This window comes from Cyanistes caeruleus, chromosome 6 (assembly GCF_971803275.1).
Source record: "Cyanistes caeruleus chromosome 6, bCyaCae1.hap1.1, whole genome shotgun sequence".
Classification (NCBI taxonomy): domain Eukaryota; kingdom Metazoa; phylum Chordata; class Aves; order Passeriformes; family Paridae; genus Cyanistes; species Cyanistes caeruleus.
Window position 1 is genome coordinate 10,948,487 of NC_141706.1, and position 22,549 is coordinate 10,971,035.

The 22,549-nt window shown below is 39.9% G+C and overlaps 1 protein-coding gene and 1 long non-coding RNA gene across 6 annotated transcripts in view; one reads left to right on the forward strand and one right to left on the reverse strand.

Annotated features, from left to right (window-relative positions):
• The window catches only part of NAV2 (neuron navigator 2), a 204,813-nt gene that overhangs the window by 34,044 nt on the left and 148,220 nt on the right, over nucleotides 1–22,549 (forward strand). The gene's annotated exons all lie outside the window — the stretch shown is intronic.
• LOC111930669 (uncharacterized) lies at nucleotides 726–2,506 on the reverse strand. The gene is made up of 3 exons (XR_002865259.2): nucleotides 2,196–2,506; nucleotides 1,058–1,138; nucleotides 726–875 (listed from the first exon to the last, which is right to left on the reverse strand). It is a non-coding gene; the product is annotated as an uncharacterized LOC111930669 (long non-coding RNA).

Here is a 22,549-nt window from a genome sequence, read left to right on the forward strand (position 1 = left end):
AAAGTTATAATAAAGCCACAGGATTTGCTACAGGTCTAATCCTTTAGCCTTTATGTGTGAAAATTCTGTTGATGTCCACGTGGGACTTAAAGGTTTCCAGCACCTCTTCCTATCAGGCTCTGCAATCAAAGAAATTTATAGTGAGGCTGGTAATGTAACAATCTCTTTTTACATACTTTGCTCAAAAGGAATGAGGTGATAAACACGTGTTAGTGAGGGAGTATTCAGCCCTGGATACAACAGCAGCCATTCTAGTGGGATCAGATAGTTTCGGATATTTCACGCATGAGTAGCCCCTGGAATAATGAATTTGTGAACTGGCAGTGGAAGTTGGCGGCTTTGTGGGGGTTGCCCAAGCCTAGTTCCAGATGAAGCCAAGCATTTTGGGAGGGAGGTTAAAGTGAGTCCTTTCTCTCGCTTTTCATATGCAAAGAGCCCTTTAGGAAGGAGAAAGAGCTTATGTACACAGGTGTATTGCCAAGTTTTTGCATATACATTGGCCTTTAAACCCACCCCCAGTGGGCTGCGCAAGCAGCACCAGCACCTGTGGGAACTGAGCTATGAAATCGAGCAGAGAAAAGGAGATGTAAGAAATCAAAGAGTTGGTAGTGTCCAACAAAATCCAAATGATGCTCAGAGTGGAAGAAAACTACTGTATTTACCCACTCCTTGGGCCGGAGGAGAATAGCTAACATCCTTCACCCCATACCCTGCTCCTAACTCACATTCCCTGTCAAGCAGCAGACATTTATTGCTCCTGCAATTAGGGAATTACATGTTGCCCAGGGACTGCCTCCTGCCTGGTGTAGTTTGCTGAGTGCTGGAGCAGGGAGAGCCATGGGTGCTCCTCAGTCTCGGGGAAGCCTGGCAGGGTTCTGTATTGATAAAAACAGAATAAATAAATACATACATACAGAAAAATACCTTTCCCAGAGACCTTGGCTGGTCTGTATTGATAAAGTGGATCAAAGACAGCTTTTATATGTGTGTGTGCGCGCGCATTTATATGTACATACATACACACACACATATATATAATGAACAAAAGAATCCTCACCTAAGTGAAAGTCAGAGTAAATACCTCAGACATTGCCCTTCTGCTTTCTCTCCTCCTCCTTCCTTTAGCTGAGTGAGGTTTCTGTGGAAAAAAGAATGAGAAAATGCTTGCCAGTCATTGTGTAGGGTGAGCCGAATATGGCTACTATGCCAACAAAAGCCAAATACATTCTGCTGAGAGTTTGGGTGGTGATGGCAAGAATTATACAGTGGTTGAAATGTTAAGATTCAGAGTGTGGAAGCTTAGGGTTTTTTTCAGATTTTGTAATGTAGGGCTGTGGCTGTTTCAGTTCGTAACCGGGCAGAAACACCAATTTGGTGTAGTGGTTTAGGTTCAGCAATTTAAGTTTCCTGGACAATGTGATGCCTGGAGAAGGCTGACCTAGAACAGAGGCTAGACAGAATAAGAATAAAGTAGGTATTTATTGAAAGACCGTAATGGACACACCTTGGGCAGTACAAGAGCCTGGCCAGGGCTACACCCAAGATGGACCTAAAAATGGTCACAAAAATGGACGACTGGTTGCAAGGTCTCTATATTTTTATAAGTTTTGGTCCATCTGCATATCAGGGTTAATTGTCCAATTACAGCTTCAGGTTATGAAGTCCCATCCTTCTTGTTTTCTCTCTTCAGTTGTTTATGCTTTTGGGCCTGAAACTTGTAACGATTTTCCTTGGTATCAAGCTAGAAAAGGAATTGTTTTGTCTACCTACTCTGTGAAGAGAGCTCACTAACACTTAATATGAAGTTCAAAACTACACACCTAGGCAGCACAGAATATGAAAAATACAAAAGCTAAAACTTAAGGCATCAAAGGCACCAAATAATGTGGTGGGCTTAGCATTGGCTAAAATCGCCAGTGCACCTACTAGAATTGTTTACACATTTCCTGCTGTGAGATATGAATTAGGAGAAAGGCAAAACCGGCTCAAAACTTAAAAGGTATAAAGGAAACTTTATTAACAGAACTAAAAGAATAATAAAAATCAGAATAAAACCTTTAGGACACTTCTCCTCCCCTCCCTACAACCTGTTTTCTTTCCCACTGACAAGGTAGAGACAAAACCTGGGATTTTCAATCAGTTACCACCTCTACAATGGTCTTTCATCAGTTTTTGTAGGGAGAGAAGTTTCTCACGTCATGCTATTGAGACTTCTCCACAGAAACAGTTCTCTTGTGGCTTCAATATCGCAGCGAATCTACCGCCCAGGAAAGGAAAATTAATGTTCATAATGCGATAGTTCCTCCTATGCCTTGCAGCTTCCCCAGAACTGCATTCATGGCCGCTCCTGGCCTCGGGGCCGCTCCCAGCCCCACAGAGCCTCGGGCCGGCATGGCCTGGCGGTGCCGCTGGAAAAAGGACTGGCGGGCTCCGCCGGGAAGGGGTCCCGTGGGAAGGGGTCCCGTGGGCTCCCCAGTGAGGGGCTCGGCAGCCCGCTCACCACCCCTCAGGGAGCAGAAAATCTCGGCCGGGCCACATGGGGCCGGCCCGGCCTGGCCACGCAGGCCGCGAGGGGCCGGTCCCACCGGCACCCAGTCACCTCTTCAAACGCTGGAAGCCAAGAGATTTCCTGGGCTTGCCCATCTTTAAAATGTCAGTCTCACAGAGGCACACCTCGCTTTTTTAATGGTTTAATAGGTTGTCACTTCTCAGAGCTAGCCAGCTATTGGTTTTTGCTCGGCACAAACCAAAGAGGAAGCTCTTAGCAGCCTCTCCCAGAAAAATAATTTCCGTGGGTGGCTTCTTCCCTCCTCACCAAATGTCAGTTAACTCAAAACCAGCAAAAGGGATTTTCAGGCAGCCAGGAATTACTGTCCACCTGCTGTCATCATGGATTCCCCAAAATATTAGATCCTGCAAGACTTAACTCAGATAAGTTTGTAAATATTGTGATGTTGCCATAAGGATGCAATGTGGAATAAGTATCTAACTCTTCTGAAACTTTGTCTTGTAACTCCTTTTCCATAATACTGTCCATGATTCATTTTGGGGTATGGTAGCCTAATTTTGGCCACACACCACTCACTATACAATCCATTCGGCTGTCATCTTGAATTAGCTGAAGAATACAAGGTTGCTTTCATTGTGGACATGTTTCCTGGGCAGTCATGACAGGTTTCTTGCCAATCTATCTGAAGCATGTTGATGTTACTACTGGACATTCAGAGGAGTAGCCAGACAGTGACCAAGATAATTTTTTTTGCTGAATAGACTATGTCCACTTTCTAAAGTATTGCCTGCTCTTGGGAGAAGAAGAATGAATTGTGGAGCTTGCTCCTATTTGTGCTGAGTGACTTGTGCACAACTGATAAACAAAATTATTTTGACCACAAAGTTCCTTATTCCTGGGTTTCTAAAAACAAATGTTTAATTCTGATTTTATTTCCATTTAACATTTTAGACTAGCAATATTTCATCATAGAGTGTAACACCTCCCTCGATCTCTCTTTTTGTTTAACTGTTCTGAGTCAGCTTCACACCTTAATGCAAACAACTTTTTCTAATGTAATCAAAACAAGGATAGTTCCCATGGCTTTGAGAATTCACAAGGGTTAAGATACTGCTTTTGTGATGATTGAAGGCTGTAAAGAGCATGTGAACCTTTTACTGTATGCCAAGTTCAGATTGTCCTGTACATATCCTACAAGCCCCCAGCCTTCTAGCTTGTATATACAACGTATACAAATATGAGACTGTTGCAGCCTTTTACGAGGGTTTTCCTACTATTTTTTCAGTAGAAACATGTTAACTAGTTGTCAGTTTGTTACTAGCAGTAGATAACCCTTCCAGGGTGGGTTTTCTTTTGTGGTATGGTTGGTTTGTGTTAGGTTGGGTTTGTTTGTGGGATCTTTTTTTTGTGTTTGTTCATTTGGTTTTTTGAGCCCTTAAGAAAATAGTGAACGAAAACCCTATGTGTCTGACATGGTGTAATAAATGACCCCAGGATAAGCCTGTATTGATAGATTTGTTATTTTGACTGGAGTAAAGAAACTTGACTGAGGAGCCACACTAATGTCAGTAGAGGCTGTAGCATTTTCTTGTGAAATGTACGATAATGGCGTTTCCAAAAGAGGTTTCAGATGCACAAGTATTTGAGTTTTTTAGGATTTTATTTAATGTAGTTCATTTGTAACTTTTGTAGCTTTAGTCTTCTCTCGTTTGAGATCAGACTTACGGATTATACAGAGCTGGAGAAAACGGAAGGTTGCTCAGTTTCCCTTTATTCTTTCTGGTTTTAGTTTAGAAAATATGAATGGTACTTATTATTAAATAGATATTCTTTCATGATTTTTCTCTCCCCATAATTATTTTCTGCTTCAATTTTAAAATGTTTAATAACATGAGAGAAAAGAAACATGTATGTGTTTGCATGAACACTTCATGTGTGCTGTAATCTTTGAGCAGGACCAGATTCTCATTTCCATAGCCTGCAGACAGGCTCTGGGTGTGAGCCTATCTTAGTGTTCCCATCCTTGTCCTTGCTCCATAGGAGACCCTGAGATCCAAGGAGTGGGAAAATTGCTCCTGCTGAAGGTCAGGAGGTGCAGGAGGAGTTGGGCCATGTCCATATAGGGTGGGGAAAAAGGAATGACTCCTACTCTGTATCACCCCAAATGTGTGCCAGGTGTGAGTGGTACCAGCTGGGTCAATACCTGAGGTTTGCAAAGTTAACAGGCCCAAAGCTAGGTAAAACCATTTAAAAAAACAAGTTATTGCAAAAATTGGGGGGGGGAAATGTTATTCTTGTAAAATAGTGAGCTAATTCAAAATGTTCTCTGTGAAGAGAGCATTAAAAGGTTTATCTCTATGTATAAAATTTCAGTCCTGGTTTACACATGACTTCTCCTTCTACTAAACATTTCCCTTTAATGCTGTTATCTCTATGTGCCTTCTGGGCTGATGTGGAGCATACAGCAAAGGAAACACTTATTTGGAGGAAACACTTCATTCTGGAAGAGATTTTCAAGTGCTTAACTTAAAAACTGAGAGAGAAGAATTGACTGGGCTGATAAGAGATTTGCACAGTTATGATTTGATAGGCCTATTTTTGCTAGCTGACTTAGCAATACTTTTCATTAAGTAAGGGAAAGAATTCCTGCAGTTCCCTAAGCTTTTGCCATCTCAATTAGTGCTTATAAGCAGTTTATTGTAACTGTCATAGTACTGTCTTGCAGTTGACTTGACTGGGTGTTGAAATTGGATCACAGCTTGTTACCCAGGTTTTCCAAGCCAAAATGTGGAACTTCAGCCAGTTGTTAGATGTCTTGATCGAAGGCTTAGTTGATGTCACTCTGCAAAGATTAAAATAAATAGCAAAGCATAATTCAGTGTTTCATAGGTTAGGATATGTCTGAAAAACGCTGTTGCATGTAATCATACATTCTCCACACTTCTATTTAATCATATAGCTAAGAAAATATTCTTTTGACACAGAAACTTACTGTCTGTGAGCAGACAGTGTGTTGAAAGAGCACACACATATTTTTTTCTGAGGATCAGTCAGGAGAGGACAGCATAACTGAACTGCTGCGTCTTAAGACTGTGCAAAAGGCAGATCTGTTCCTGACAGGTGTCTGGAAAGGTGCAGTCAGCAGAGATAAGGAGGTGTGAAAGCAGTGAAACTACCAGGAGGCCGGAAAACCTCACCCAGAATCTTATACCTAATTGTGGTGTCAATTACGAAAGATTGGTGTAAAGGAGAAAAGGGATGTTGGGTTGACCAAGAGAAGGAAAAATCTGTTTTCTTGGCACTTCTAACCAGAAAGAAAAAGGACTATGCGAGTGTATGAGTATTCTCTGTAAAGACATCAAAATATACATCAGGTGCTTATAATCATCACAGCAGGGACTAAAACAGGTTCTCTTTCAAAGAGGGAAGCCTCAACACACCTTCTTGGAGAGACTTGGATCATTTATGACAGCACTTGTAATTAAATTACCAGATACAGGTACTGTGTGTATTCATAGGTTTGCCAGGGACAACCCAACACAGTGTGTGTTTTTCTGTACAATATATAGATATTTAAATATTATCAAAATCTAAATATCTAAAATTGTATTAGTTACTTGTTTTAAGGAATCAATGTTGTTACAAGACTTTAAGTAAGTAGAAAATAATCACATGAAAATGATTTAATGTGTGTATTCAGATGTTTATACCTCAAGAGAAATAAAAACCACTTTATAAATGCTTTGTTACAAACTATACATGTCATATTTCAGTGCACGTAACATAACGTCCTAATACAAGGAGTTTCATAAATTGAAAACTAAAAATGTAGGTGGATGCTGTATTATGCTTGGTTTAGGCTTTCTGAAATATTCCAGATTAATCTGTTTTTCTGTCTCAGTTAAAAATTCAGGCGTAGAGGTTTGAGGCTCATTTAATTTTGTTCTGTGATTATGGCAATAAACAGTCTGGAAAGGGATTTGAGGTAGGTGATCCTTCAAAAAGCATTCCTCTTCTGTTACAGGATGCATTTTGGGATTGCAGCTTGATTTTAGTTTATTTACTTCTTTCCCTCTTAGGACACTGAGGAAAGATTAAAAATTCCATACACTTTTCTAAAAGCCTTACTATTTCTTTTAGTCCCAGTTGTATTTGGTTTTGTGCTAGGTCTTGCTCTGTTTGTGGAGCACAGAGGCATAGATGCAGATGGTATTTAATAGATGTGAGATAGAGAGTTGATTGTTTTAATCAATGTCAGACTTTACTGTTACAGTGTACTGATTAATGTAACAATTTCACCGTTTCCATTAATAAAAAGTCTGAAAACCACTTGGCTTGCATTCTCTCATTCTTGGTGGAAAGATGCCCCTGAATTCTCCTTCAGCCTCATCTGCTCTGACTCACCGACTTTTCATGTGCTTTTGGGGGGTTGTTGCCAGCAGGTCTGCTGGCTGCTCTGCTTCTCCTCAGCATTCTGGGCAAAGAACATCTTACTAGGAAGTTTGAATAAACCTATTTCTAAGAGTTTTCTTTCACAAGACTTTCTCCTAATTTCCCAGGTAATTTTCTGTATCATTTCTGGTCTGAATTCTTCCTGAACACAGGTGGCAAGAACCAGGACAGAATACAAGATAGCCTTACCAGAGCATTGTACATTGCAGAAAAGTTTTAATATGTCTTTAATTTAAAATTTTTGCATGTGAATAAGCATTAAGTCTCTCATACAACCAGTACTTGCCTTCTTTTATTAGCAGGTAGTTCATGATTAGAGCTATCGTGGTGAGTTTGTGACTGTTCAGATGTTTCCTGTGTTACCTTTCTGTCTGAGAAATCATAGTGGATCTGCTTTTTTATTTTGAAATGAAAAACATTTCTTATATATTATCTGCACAGTTACTAATTTTATTATAATGATCCTAATCTTGTTGTCTAAGAATCATGACCCTACAGAACTTTTATCAAGGTGAGCACTGTTAAAGTGAAGAAGAGAGGATGATTTTGGTGTGCAGGGGTTTAACAAGGCTTCTGAACTAAGCAATAATTGTATATCTTTTTTTATCAGTATCTTTTGCAATGAAGAGCTAGAGAGCTTATGGAGCACTCCTGAGTATCCAGTTTCAAGTAGTCATATGATGTCAATGTTCTGGCGTCTCACCCTTGTGCCCACGCTGGGATGTGATAATGATCACCTGTGAAACAGTTGGGTATTGTAGGGCAAGCTGATTTTCTCTTCTCTGCTCTGCATTCAGAGATTTGTTATATGGGCTGTTTCCTTTTTGTAAAGAAATCCTTGGAGGTTTTTTTTTTAATGATCAAAATGCAGGTAAATAATCAGGGATCAGAATTCTACACCAGTGGATTCAGTACTGGGCATGTGAAAAGACCAGCACTTTCAAAGGCTTACCTGACTGTGGGTTGGTTTTTGCAGAGGCTTCCAAAACCATGCAGGTGCTCCTTTCTTCTCTTGTGCTACATGCCTTAGTATTCAGAAGGTAGAAATATTTGTTGTTCGATTTTAGTTTAAGACATAGCAGTGGAAAATTTACATTAGGAGAGGGTCCACAGTACAGAATACTGAGATTTATGAGGATGAGATGTCTGTGGGGAACAAGTAGTTTGTTCTGGCCTTCTGTAGAAACATTTTTATGACTAAATATGGATTTGGGATGCAAATTTGTGCCCTTTTGAAAAACTTTAATTTAAATTTTGAGTAGATTGCCTAGATTGATTTACTGAGATCACAACCAAATTGTGTGAGGTGTTGCTGAAACTTAAAGTGGCAGCTGTTGTTCTGGAGGTGTATAGTATAAACATGTCTAAGAATTATTGCCTAAATAAAACAAGGAGTGGGAGGGGTGACAGGCATATAGAAAAGTAATGAGATATACTCAGTGTTGAAAAAGTCCTTTTCAAAGAATAAAAGGAAACACACCTGCCACTCTGGATACCTTAATCTCTTGTAAATATGATTCTTTCCATGTGTCATTTCAACACCCTGTTTAAAATATTGCAAATATTGCCTGGTTGGCTTTTTCATTTGTTGAGAGAGAATGGATGTATTTAATTACGTTCCTTGCCCTCACATCCACATTCTGTTCTATATCTGTCCATATATAACCTGTCCTTAACTGATTTAAGAGCTCCAGCACAGAATGGCTCTTGCTGCCAGTGGAGAAACCATCAGGTTTCTCACTTTCTTTATTGCATTTATGTTGTGTGGTATTTGATTTTTCTGTTCTGGAGTCATCAGTTGCTGTGCCAAGTCCCATTTCTGCTCAGCAAAGCTGAAGGAGGTGTATATCCTCTTGGGAGAAGGCATGTGGTAGGTGCTGATGGGACAACCTGAAATAATTTTTTTGGCAGAAGCCAGAGTAAGGGTGCTGCTGATTGGGTTGATGCTGTTGGGTCATTTTGGGACCTATCTGTTCTACTAAGCCTAAGTAATGTTCCCATGAGCTGTGGGCCTTGGGAGACTTTGCTGCCTTGCACTGGAGATCGCATCATCTCTTGGTGCACTGGGGGTTGTATGGTGACTCCATGAAGCAGGTGAGAAATAATAGTCTTGAGTGGGTGCTTGGGAGGCCCTCCTGTAAGGTTTTTGTACTTTGTACACAAACAGAAGTACACAGAATTATACTTATGGTCCCTTTGAGCTAAAGAGAAAATGCTTAATAATAATGCTCAATAATTTAGTTGGTACTCAGAGGTAAAACAGTACCTTTAATCCAAATTGCATGAAAGCAATAGCTTACTTTTTATGATGTACATAGTGTTAGGCTGACTATTCATCCACAAGGAAGTATTTTTGTTTTATAAAATAAAGATCCTTTAATGTCATTTTGAAGTTGGAGCGCTTGGCTATGTGTGTTTAACAATAATGTGAATGGGGCCATGTGTTGGGTTCAGTTTGGTGTCAGCTGTTCATTGCTGACACCATTGCTGATCTTTGACTGGTTAATTTAATGTTCTCTGACATTTGCTCAACAAACTTTTTGTTTTGCTTTTTTTTTCTGACAAGTGATTGCCAATGAATTGACTGATGAGAAAATAAGGGAGTTTCAAGGTGGTGTAAAGCAGCGAAGAGATATATTTGGGAGCCATGGATAATTCACTGAATGGAAGAAAGGAGAGGGAAATTTTTAACCTTGTCTAAAAGTTATGTGTTATTACTTTGTTAGACATCTGCTTTCCTGATGCTAATTGTGTTAATCCTTCTTTGGGGTGGAAGCTGGTGTCAGGGCTACTCAGTACTTTTATGAGGTCTGCCAGTCTCAGCTGCCCTCACGGAAATATCAGGCTGCTAATCTCATCTTTGGGTTATTTGCTTTTTGAGACAAGCATCTGCAGAGAGTTGGGAGAACAAAATGTTGTCCGTGCAAAGCAGGTGTCCATGAAGAATATGCAAAGCCCTCCCTTATCCCTTACCCAAGCTTTGTCACATCCTAGTTTATATAAAGAGTAAACATAAAGGATCACATTAAATAGATACAAGTGGATAAAACACTACAAAAACTCATTTAGACCCTCAGAATACTTTAATGTACTATTTACTACTAGTTATACTAAAAAAATGAAAAATTAATAGTGTAGAAGTACAGGAACAGATATGCTAATGCATATTGTCTGTAAATCCTTAGTTCAGAATGTGTTGCTGAGAGCTTGCTTTCTGCATTATTGATTTGCAAAACTCTGGACAAATGTCAGCATACAAAACTGCACAGCCTTTGTCTCTTAGTCCAGGGAGAAGCCTGATTTAGGCTACCAAACAGCAGCAGTATTCCAGGTATGTTTTATACCACATGGACCCTTGGGGTTTTTTTCACTTGTTTGTTTTTGTGCAATCTCAGTATCTCAGTATGTAAGTTTGAGGACCTCATGCCAAAACATCCATGCCAAAACATCCATCCTTCAAATCCTGTAGGAGCTTCTGAATCATAGTAAAGAGATCTGTATCTTTTGAAGGAACTACTGTTCCAACTTAGTATTTTTTACAGTGTGTGCTGGGAAAGGTTTCCTGGTGCTTCTGTATGCTCTTCAGAAATACCTCTGTGCGTGCCTCTGAATGAATCTGTGGACTTCTCATGTTTCAAAAATTAAACTGTGCTCTGATTTGCTTTGTTTCTTCTTTGGGAACTCTTAGATAGCACTGCAGTGTGAGTAGATGAGCTGGCAGTAATTTCCTTAAGGATCCATTTTTCCCCACACCTACTGTAGATATAAATTTGCCCTGTAGAGCAGAGCAGCTGCTGCCTTTGTCAGCTCCCGTATAGTTCAGTAAGACGTTTTATCTTTATTGGCCTTTGTGTCAGAGTCATTCTGATGGGGACAAACCTGTTCTCCCTTGATTGATGCCTGGAAGTGTCACTAACCTCCTTAAAATTATGTCCATGTTTGAGAACTATGGAACTCGCCCAGAACCACTCACTAATTGTCAGCTGCCTGGATCTGTCCTCCCGATGTTCACATTCTTGGAAGAGTTTGTCATCTTGCTGAGGCTGCTGTGCATGTTCTAGTGCCAGATGCAGCCATGGGTGAAAAGCTAATGCCTAGCAGTCTTGCTCCTCAAGAGTCCAGCAGTGATGGCTCAGGAGAAAACCTGCAGGAGGTATCTGGGAAGGTAATTTGTAGAGATAAAAATCAGTTTGTAACCTCATAATCATTATGGGATTGCATAAGCAAATTTTTCAATGAAAGTGTTGTCAAAGGTATAAAACAAACACTGGGAAAAATGACTGTTTTAGGAAGTTCATCAATAGAATTGTTCAAAAAACAACAACAAAACCAAGCAAAAAAACACCCGCAAAGCAAGAAAAACCTCAAACAAACAAACAACCCCAAATCCAAGTGGTGAGCTGCTTTTTCTTTCAGGTTGTTTTAATAGTAGTTTTAATTTTCATCTGCAACTCAACCATTTGCCCACAGCTTAATTAATTTGTTACAATTTCAACTTTTAGATTATGCTCTTGGCCTGCCTTTTGCAAAAAGTGGCCTGTAATCTAAAATCTCAACGTAGTGCCACAACAGCTGCTGCAGCTTTCTTTTTTAATTTTTCTGTTTTTTTGGGGGGTTTTTTGTCTATTTCTGAAGTTTTAAGATTACAGAGCTTGAACTGTAGTTAACAAAGAGCTGGGCAAGTAATGCTATAAATAATAGCTGTTTGATCAGGATAACAGGCAGCCAGTCCTGATAGCTCTTTTTTCCATTTTTTCCCTCCTACTATTAGTATCTCTGCGGTTAATTTATTAATCAACATTTTATATGGGTGCATAATTCACTTTCTTTTCTTTTTCAAACTGGCAACATGCTCTTTGTTCTGTATTCCTCCAACCCTTGCTCCAGGCAGAAAAGAATAACTGATGTTGCTGATGTCTCTAAGCCTTGTTTCTGTGCCTAGGATCTGTCTTTGGAATGATTGCCAGTAAATTGCTCTGATTTTATCTGCAGCTAAGCCACTACTCTTATCTGATGTTACTTTAAACCATGCTTAGTTTCATACTAGGTGGACTTTCATCTGCATCCTGTGGGAACATTTGACCATATTTATGGCATGGATCAAAGTAAATTTTCTCATCTGAAGGAAAAATAAGCATTTAATAAGCATTGCAGAAGTGTATTACCTGTAAATTCGATAAAATTTTTCTTCTCACTAAACCTTTTACTCAGCTAATTTTAGCAACTAAGTTTGCTGGAGTAACACTTTCCTAGGTATAGGTGTTAAGACAAAAGCAGGACTAAATGGGAAACTAAATGCAGGATATCAAACAGAGAAAGGGACTGTGCAGGTGTGTGTAAAATTACATTGGAATTTGAGTGATTGAGGCCCTAGTGAGAATAAGCTGCTGTCATTGCCTTGTGCTTTCTGAGTTTTCCAGAGCTTACAGGTCTTTTGATCAACTTCCTTGCTGCCACATAATTCTTGAAGGACTATTACAATAACAGTAGAAGTATTTCAACTGTCTGCATTTTAAAAAAGGGATATATAAAGAAAAATCGTAAGAAACTGATAATAGTTTTAGCCTGGTGTAGGTCATGCTGTTCAAGACTTGGAAATTCCCATTAAATATCTTTATGTTAAAACTCTTTCAGCAGGAAATAGATGAAGCCTACAGTTGATCTGCCTCGTGACAATTCTGTTAAAGGACTGTGCTATATATATATATATTTCCTAAGAAAGCTTCAGGAGCAGTGCAAGAATTATTCCTTTTGCTTGCATGATTTTTTCAGGGAGGTACAGGAGGCCTTTAAGTGGCTAATGGCTGTGTGAAGAGGCTCCCAGACAGAGTTGCCCAAATCTCCTGTACCTGTGGAAATTGTGCCTGTACTGTCGCATCTTGATCAACCATTAAATAGACTTTTTAATTGTTAATTCTGGTCTGCTCTAAGTTTTACTTTCCTGGATTTTTATTTTTTTTTAAATGTAGAAGGAGATGTTAAAAGTTAAATGTCATAATTTTTAGCAAAACCCTACAGCATTGATTTTAATTGTCAGATCAATGAAAGCACAGGCTGGTGTCACTTTAGTGGACCTCTGATTAGGAGCATAGGATTTGCTATCACAGATCAGGCCAATGGTTTACTGAGTCTTTGAGCATCCTGCCTGCAGCAGTGCTCACACCAGCTGGCTCTGATGGAAGTAGCATCCTCCCTCCCTCCTTCCACAGCAAGACATAAGGTCAGTGGGAAATGAAAAAGCAGAATTTTCCTCTTGTATCATTTTTCATCCCAAAGACAATGAACTGGTAACTGGGGTCATTGCCAGCCTCTCTGTAAGTGGCCTTTAGGGATAAAATTACTAATTGTTTATATAGTAGCCAAACTTAGGTACAGAGGTTTGCTTCTTCCCATTAGGAGAGGTATTTCTTAATTATTTATAAATATACAAGTACATTTGATTGAAAATGTCTTTGTGACACAGACTGTCATGGAAAAGGGGTGTGGACAGGATTTCTGAGCCTTCGAGGAGTTTTGGCCTGTCAGGGGCTCATCTGTTCCCAGGGGAGCAGTTCCTGGTAACAGTTTCTCTCCAGAATTGTGTTATTATAAAGAGATAATATTTCTCAAAACAATACTGAACAGATGTCCTTGGTGTGTTTTCTCTGGTCCCACCAATGGGACCAAAGGGGGTGTTGTTCCTTCTACCAATCAGGTTAACCTGGTTAGAAAAACTATATAAGGGTTGAAAAAGCTCTGAATAAAGGCTTTGTAGCCAGATGAAGACTGGTTGCGTGTGGTGTTTGAGCTTGGACTCTCGCCTAATACTTCGTGTCCTCTAGTGACAAAAGGGAACTAAATTGTTTTCTATAACATCGGCACTCCTAGAGCTTTTTTCTATATTCCCTTAGTCTGCATCATAGCTGGGGACACTGCCCTTCTTTGCCCCTTTAAATCTGATCTAGTGCCAAATGTGTAGCTTTAACTATTGCCAATTTTCATCTGTTTAATTGGCATATAGATCATGATACAGAAAGCACTCCCAGCCTTCTAAATGGAAGCAGGAGGAGCTAAGTTGGAAGCAGGGTCAGCATTGACAATTTAATGTAATTTAGAAAGTTATCAGTCAGTGGAAGATTCAGTTAGATTTGTATCTGTGAAACAGATGGCCAACTGCAAGACCATTAAATTAGGTTTGTTATGTTTGTGGAAATTAATTCAGCACATTATTTTTTGTTTGGGGAAGGAAAAAAGAAACAACTTGTAAGTGCTTAGCAGGAACAATTTATAAAGATGACCTTATTTCCTGTAAAATATGGCAAACCCCTCGTGATCCCAGGTATGCCGGAAGCTTTTTTCTGTAGCCTGATTTCTGGGCTGTGTGGCCCAGAATTTCTGGGCTGTGAATAACATAAGAAAACAAAAAATGCTTCCACCTATGTGTAGATGGTTGTTAGTATATTCAAATGCAAGAATTTTACCTCAAGATCTCATTAACAAAACATTTAGGGCCAGATACCTGTGTGGGCTGCATCCCCTCATCTGTATGTTGATAGAAATATATGCAAATATTTCCCTTTTCTCTACTGAAAAGTGAGGACTGGATTTTAAAAATGCTGGAGATCTGGCACTTGTTTAGTTTGTTTGAAACCATCTGAAGTTTTCTGGAAGACTGATTGTTTCTTTTCATGGCTAGGAGGAAGATGAGCTCTTGGGATAATGTGGCTCTAATGGGAGAAGCTGGATCCTTCTGAGATTCTTAGTCTTTTTGCGTGTCTTTGGGATGGAGTCTTTGCCACACAGATTAGTGCTCAGCTGTCAAAAATATTTTTCACTATCTTAAAAATGCAGCTTAAAATGAAAATAGACCTTTCAAAAGTAGATTACACCTAGGATTTGTCTAGCCTGTCTGTTAACTGTCCTGTTTCTGACAGTGCCCAGGAGCCGGAGATAGCATTAAAAGTAGGAATATGAGTAGAATATAAAAAAAGTCTTTGGAAAGGTAATTGGTTCCTTCTTGTTCTTACTCTTACCATCAATAAGCTTTAGAAATAATGGGATTAATATATAATTTTTTAACTACCAACTTTAGTAGTGTTCAGTACTTCAGCATTCCTGTTCAGAAGAGTTAAATGTGTACTCAGTAATTGAGAACTGAGGATATGCTTGAAGTGATCATGTGGTTAAATTTTGCTCAAGTTTGGGTCTTGTTTCCTCCTTTCTTCATTTCTTCCATCTCCAGATTTTGCATAGATCTTGCTTGGCAGATAAAGTGATGAATAAGTTGTTTGCCTTCCTAACTCAATTGCAGTGATTTTTCATCCATGGGTTGGTTGCCTGTTGCTTTATGTCATTCCAAGTGTCAGAGAACACTGCCTCTTGCCAGCTTCTGGCAGCTCCAGAGGCATTGCCTCTTGTGAAAAGCCTTGGACTTTTGGACTGAACTAAATTACATTTTACAGAGTGAGGAACGTAGTGCAGATGACTTACTCTTTTTTGAGTGGCATTAGACACTCTTTTTGTAGGAGACATGGATATTTGGCTGGTGACTGAAGTGTTGATATGGACTGAGCCTACCCAGACTCTGGTTTTGAAGTCTCATTTTTGTCCATCAGGCATTAAGCAGACCCAAAAGGGAATGTTGGCTGGTCCTTCTTGGCTAAAAGAGGGCTAGGATTTGGTGCAAGACCAAGGCAAATTTCTGTAATTCCCTAATCCCCACAGCAAAATGATTTTGTTAAAAATTAAGAAAAGCTTTTGCAATATTTCCTGGCCTCAGTGTTTGGATCAGATAACTTTCATCTTCATGCACTGCTAGGATTTGAAAGAGTTTAGTATCATATGCCTTAGAAACCAATTTTACTTTTACTTGGAGTTGCTTCACATCTGTGAGAGATGTTTTGACAAACTAATCCTCTAAGCAATCAAGAGAAAATGAAGTAGAGGAGTGAGTTTGTTCTTAAATGTTACATGGCAAATCAGGTTCCATTTCCAGCCCTCTTCAGATTATTATCTCTTGGAATCTTTTCTTTGCCCTTTGTTTTTCAGAGTCCAGTCCAGCAGTAATCATCTGTTCTGATCCCTCCTGCGGCCATGGCTTTCTGCCAGAGGAGATGATAGTGCAAACACACAGATTTGTGACCCCAGGTGAAAAATACCAATGAAATTACAGCAGCTGTTTGGAACAGTCTCCCATACCTTTTCCAAATAGATAAAATGAGTCTGTCTTTATTAGAAAAGTTTAGAAGACTTTTTTCCTGTAACAAGCCAAGTGTGCCAAGACTACATGGAGTTTTGGGAACTGACCACATTGAGTGCTGGGTGCTTACAGCAGCAGTAGCAGCCTGGAGTTAGATCCTTCTCCCATCTTCAGTGGTCAGGGTTTTTGGGGGAACACGTGCGAACTTCCCCCCTTCTCACATCCAGCCTGGTGCCTGTCTGCATTAGCAGAGCTGTTGCTACAGCACAGTCCTGAGCGCATCAGAGCCTCAGCCCTCTGAGCTGTGGGTAAAACAGCTACTTCATGTCACAGTGTATCATGTTCACCTCAAACTCCATCAAAGCCCCTCTCGTCCCTCACCTCCCCAAAACAAACACCCACCGCCGCCCCGGTGAGGGGGCTTTGCTGGGGGGAGAGCTAATGTGGAGACACTGTGGCTCCTAGGCTGTTTGCTTTTCATAGAGCAGTTAAAAGAGCTGCATGGATCTGACTCTGGCAGGAGTGTGCCTTTTGAAAATCAGCAGTGGAAATGTCAGACATCTATCCTTCAGCTTGGCAAGAGAGGAGGTGAAGCAGCCATTGCTTCTCACCTTGGCAACATTGGCTGTGTTATTTTTTTTTAATATAAAGAATTCCAGCCAAGCATCTTACAAGTGCCAATTTTCTGTGTTTTTAAGGAATGCCAGCAATAGTGGTCAGACCATGGAATTAGGGCTGACTTGCACATGGTGGGGTCTTGCCAGAGGGCAGGCAGCCCTTGCTGCACCAAGTTGTGTGTGTCCATTCCAGGTCGAACTCAGCCTGATGCTTTTTAGATTGCATTTGTGGTAGATAAAACCTTCAAGTATTGTGAATGCTTCTAAGTTCTAAAAAGGGGTGTACCTAGAGTTTTTTGTCATGCAAAATCTTGGGCTTCCTTTCAGAGCATTAATTTCCATAAATGTTAGGAGCATTTACATGAAGGGGGTTGTCTCTATAATAGGTAGAAAGCCTCTGATTGTGTAAAAAAACCCAAACAACCCAAAACAACAACAAAACAAAACAATCAAAACCCCAACAATTTCTTCAAACATTCTTTTAATGCCTACAAGTGTCCAACACAAAAGACCTGCTGAACTTTATTCTTGCTGTAAATAGCTTTGATATGGTAAAATATACTGATCCTGTTTGAAATTGATGCCAAACATCGCAACTCTGTGTTAGACATAGTTGTAAGAGAAAGGAGCAGTGGGGGCATACGGGAAGAGCTGCAGGAGGGGTGGGATTTGTATGGTGTGACTGTGTCAGAAATCTGAGCACTGTGCATGTGCTTCTGCAGCTAAAATTAAAAACACCAGTTTTGTGTGCCAGCATATATATATATATATATATATAAAATATCATTTAACCGTGGACTCCTTGAGAAGGAAGAGCATGCTGGACTCACGCAGAATATATTCACATTAAATATGCCAAGAAGTAGTATGACCTTCCAGGTCTCTGTTCGTGGGAGAAGTAAATTTTCCTGTGACCGTTACAAAACAGTAAGCAGCTCTTGGCTCCTTGATCATGGCAGTGGTGCTGTTGAACAGTAACTAACTTCAGCCTTAGAAGTGTTGTTTTGTTTTGTTTTTTCCCTTTCTTCTGCAGCTTCTTAGGATTTTCTGTGGTTTCTCTTGGGAGTAGATATGTATCACCTTTCCAGATAAGCCCTTTTCTGTCGCTGTTTGTGGGTGGTAGTAGATGTAAATGGGTATATTTCGCATATGAGAACTGTGATACTTGAAAATAACTTGCTGTGTACTTCAGACAACATTTTAGAAAGCACTGAAAAAAATAGTGCATTTGCTGCTTTTGTTGTCTGAGGTGGATTATAATTTGTTGGTGTGAGATCAATTCAGTTGTTTCACTATGGCCAAATGTGACTTGGAATGGACTTTGCAAATCAGCTCAGTAAACGAAACTCTGTTTCGCTTTGGGATACAGGAAGGAATCCGTGCAGGTGTGAATGCAATCTCATTTTATTCAGGACTTCGTGGGGTTTTTTGCATGGGGGAATAAGAGAGCGGCCACCTGCTTGGCGTAGTGTATGTGGCTCCAGTTTGACAGGGATTTGTATATGGCAGACGTGGATAATGGGAGCATTGAGAGCTCAGCGTGCTGGGTGCCAGCACAATCACTGTCCTTGCTTCACCTTGGAGGCTGCTCCAGAGGAAAATGCTGCTCTGGTGAGAAATATCAAACCCTCTGTGTAGGCAACACCTGTCAGTAACAGGGTTCAGAAACTTCATAACTGGGGGGAAAGAAAGGAATTCTCTCTTTGCTCCTCTTTTATATTAAATGTAGTAAAATATTCAGTACGGTAAAAATAGGAAAGGTACTGGCTGGGCAATTGAAAGTAGTATGATGCTTGTTTAGTATGTACTAAAGATTTGCTCTAAACACACTCAGTGCCTGCTCTGAAGTGTGGACAGTCCAAGGCTCTATTCCTGGAACGGTCAAAAGCCTACTAAAATTGACACATATGCTTGGCTCTGTGTGTTGTGAGTCAGCCTATTGCTTTTGAATACTAGTCATATGCATGAAAAAAGCTCTCCTCAGTTGGGAATAAGGCTTTAAACAGAGATAAATAAGTAGTCCCAGTGGTTTAAATTACCCATTTCTCTAATTTAACTTCCAAAGGCTAATTAATGTACACAAGTGTCCAGTAAAATGTAATATTCAAAAGAATATCCCCCAACAACTGGGGGGGATCCCCCAACAAAGCAGTTGCAACAAACACTTGCACATCTGAGTAGAATAAATAATTTAGTTGAGTTGCCTTAAGAAATGAAAAAAAAGAAGCAGAGTTACCTCTGTTTCCCCAGTAATGTGGGAACCAAGTGGGAATTGCAGATGGTCATAGCTCAATTCTCAGTAGTTGATGATAACTCGAAAGTGCCAGCACTTTATGTAATTGAGAGTACTGGCATCATAGTCGATACTAATTAGTAGGTGTATGTCCATATGTATGTGACAGCTATTTTTAGGTGATTGCAAATCATAGAACCAGAGTGCAATTTGGGTTGGAAGGGACCTTAAAGATTATCTCAATCCAACCCCCTGCCATGGGCAGGGTCACTAGACCAGGTCCACTAGACCAGGTTGCTGAAAGCCCCATCCAACCTGGCCTGTTCTCTGTACTGTGATATTCCAGGAAGGTAATTTTGCTGTCTCACCTGCCTGCTGGAAGGAACCCACCTGCAATTCAGCCCATCATTGCCTCAGCCCTGGAGTTCCTGGTGGTTTCCTCCCTTTATTAGCTCACTTCGGTGCCAAGGTGCTTGGTAGGATTGAGTAAACAAAGCTCCAGCCTCCATCCTGGCGTTCTGGATGTTTCCAGTGTCTTGGAGCAGAGGGGAGAAGTGATTCACTGCTTGCCTCATGTATCCTTCTGAGCTGGGGGTCACAAGGGACTCAAGGGCACTCCTAAGGACAATGTATGTTTGCTTTGAGTCCTGCTGTCCTCTCACCCTCAGCTGTATCTTTACAGAAAAGGAGCAGACACAACTCTGCTCAAAGCCCACTAACACCTTTAAATTATCACAGAGAAATGGTCTCGCATGTTATCCATCCTGTGTCCTGTTTTTTAAGCATTTTATTTTCTTTTGCTTTGTTTTGCAAGAACTTATACTGGGGGAAAAAACATGAACAGTCTTTTTGGATAGCAGCGTAAAGCTTCATTTATCCTGGAGAAGTTGGCACTGCCCTTTTAGTGGGATTTGGTACAGATGTACAGATAGAGACTTGTACAGGATTTGAGAAGCATGTAAGAGTAACTACGGCCATAAATTGCAATAAATCTTTTAAAACGAATTTGTGACAAATGCTATTAAATGCTTTGAAAAAAGATCTCTGACAAACTTGATTATTTTTTTATTTTTTTAAAATTTTTTTTTTTACCATGTGCTTCCTTGTTGTCCTTTTGCCAGTAACTCAGCAAAATATTGTCAGGGTCATAATCTCTCTACTTTCAAAATAGCCATTATCCTTCCTGTGCTCCCTTGGAGCCCAGAGATGCTTCAGAGGGATGAGGTTTTCAGCTAAACCTTTGGCTTTAGTTATTTAGCTCTGGGTTTTGCAGTGTGCTGTCTGTTAATGAGATCATTGTGTTGGTCTGTAGCATGGATCAGCATGAGACTGCAATTAGTGTTACCAATCAAAAATTGGGATTTCATGACTCCGTATGTGCAAGCCCCATGACAACTGGGCAGCAGTGAGTATCTCATGGGCTTTTTCAAAACCCCACAGTGTTGTAAGGACTGCAGGCATTCCGCTTCGGATCATCTCAGTGTGTTGTGGCTATTTTTAGGTTTTGGGGGTGGTTTTTGTTTTCCCTGTGAACTTCAGCAGTCAGTGTGGTTGGGTTAGCAGCAGCACAGGCACTGCATTGTGGTGGCTGTTATGGAATGGGAGGTCATTGATGTGACTAACCCTGCTATTCAATCATGAAAAAAGCCTTGCTCTGCTCTAATTATGCTACATGATGTCAAAAAGATATTCTTCAGCTGTTACCAAATTTGTGGTAAATTTGAGCCTGATTCATGATAATTATTGGGAGAAAACAATTGGAGTCTGATTAGTTCAGAACTGACACGGCAGGGGAAGGGAAGAAAGATTTGAAAATTTACTTAGGCATTGATTATAATTAGATTCTTGTGTGTGTGAAAATGAGTAACAAGGAAGAGATTCAGGCATATTTTCTACTTGCATAGAAGAGAGACATTCTTTTCAAGTAGTTTCATGTGAATCCTTTCCTTTTCATGAGTGTATTTCAGAATACTGACTCAGAGGCAAAAACATCAGGTAGTTTGCATTTAAACGAGACCCTGGAGTACATTAAAATACTTTACATGCTAACCTAACTGCAGCCCCACAAGCGTACTGTCTCTAAAGGATCTTCCTGGATTCGTTGCTCCCATGACTTTATTCATGCTTTGTATCCTGGTTTTACTGGTCACTTCTGCCCCACAGCCTTCTTCAAGTGCTTGGGGGTGGCTGTGTGGGGTTGAACAGACAACCAGTTCTGCAAAAGGCACCTTTTATACTGATTCAGTGTTCAGGTGCAGGGCAGGCTCAGGTGTGCTGGGCTGTGCTGGATGTGCTCTGTTAGCACAGCCAGAAATGTTGCAGAAGGTTTGGAGTACCAGGGAACTTCAGGGGTTTCCTGGCTGGAAAGCAAGATTCCTCTCTCATCTGAAATGTACTTTAAAGAAGCAGATGTGAGGCTAAGGAAACAGCAATGGGGAAAAACTCCATTAAATTTCAAAATTCTTCAGTCTTACTGATGGAAGACAGTGTTCAGGCCATTTTCTTTACAGACAGATTGCAAAATCTTTAGAATTTGGATTCTTTTTTTCCCCAAACCTCGCTGTTTTTTTCACTGCTTTTTAGTGCTTTAGCTATGACTCATAATGTACTGAATATTTCCAAAATTGATACTTAACTGTAGTGCTCTTAATTCAAATCTGCTGGATCAAAGGGGGAGAGAAAAAGAGAAGAGAAAATGTTTCACATACGTTTTTAATTTGTTCCCAGATAACTGGATTCCTAAGATCATACACTACAGAGAGAAAAAAAAAAAATACCACACAGCTGAGTCCACCTTTAACAAATGCTGTGACTTAGACCTGAGTTAAACATTAACCTGACTTGGACACAAAGACCTGCTTATGGTGATAGTGCCCAAATCACCATGTTCGCTTGATTTTTGGAACAAAAGTAAGGAAGCTGGCTCCAGTGATTTTCATACTGTGAGAAATCACTAAAAAGTTTTAAAAGTCCATTCTGCTGTGTATAGTAAGGCAGTATCTCTTGGGTTGTAGTGGGTTGAATATTTCATACCACAAGATTTTTATATTTTTAATTAGACAGCAAAGATCATTTTCACATGAATATTCAAGCACTTGACTTCATACCTATTTACTGAAAATACCTGAGGAACACTCATAATTGATGTGCAGAGAGAGGAAAACTGAAGGTTTCTCAGTAATGTTTTCTTAGTTCTTTTATTATTGTTTTTCCAATTATTTGCCTGGTTTTGAACATTTGAAAACACTGTGTGCTTTGAAATGTATTTAATTTGTCTAGAAATAGCAGCCATTGTGCAATATTTTTTTTCTCACTTGTTTTTGTGGAAAAGGAAAAGAAACATTAGAAATCTGTTTGTGTCGTACATTACAAAGACTTGAAACAAACAGGTTTCGAAAACATCCTGGAAAGTTTCAATGATTAGCTTTAATATATGCCATAAAAATCAGTGGTGACCATGAGGAGCTACTACAATAAGTCTGGGTAATACTATATCCCTAAGAATGCTTCAGAGCTTGTAAATATATAGCCCAGGCAGTTAAAAAAATAATAATTTGCAT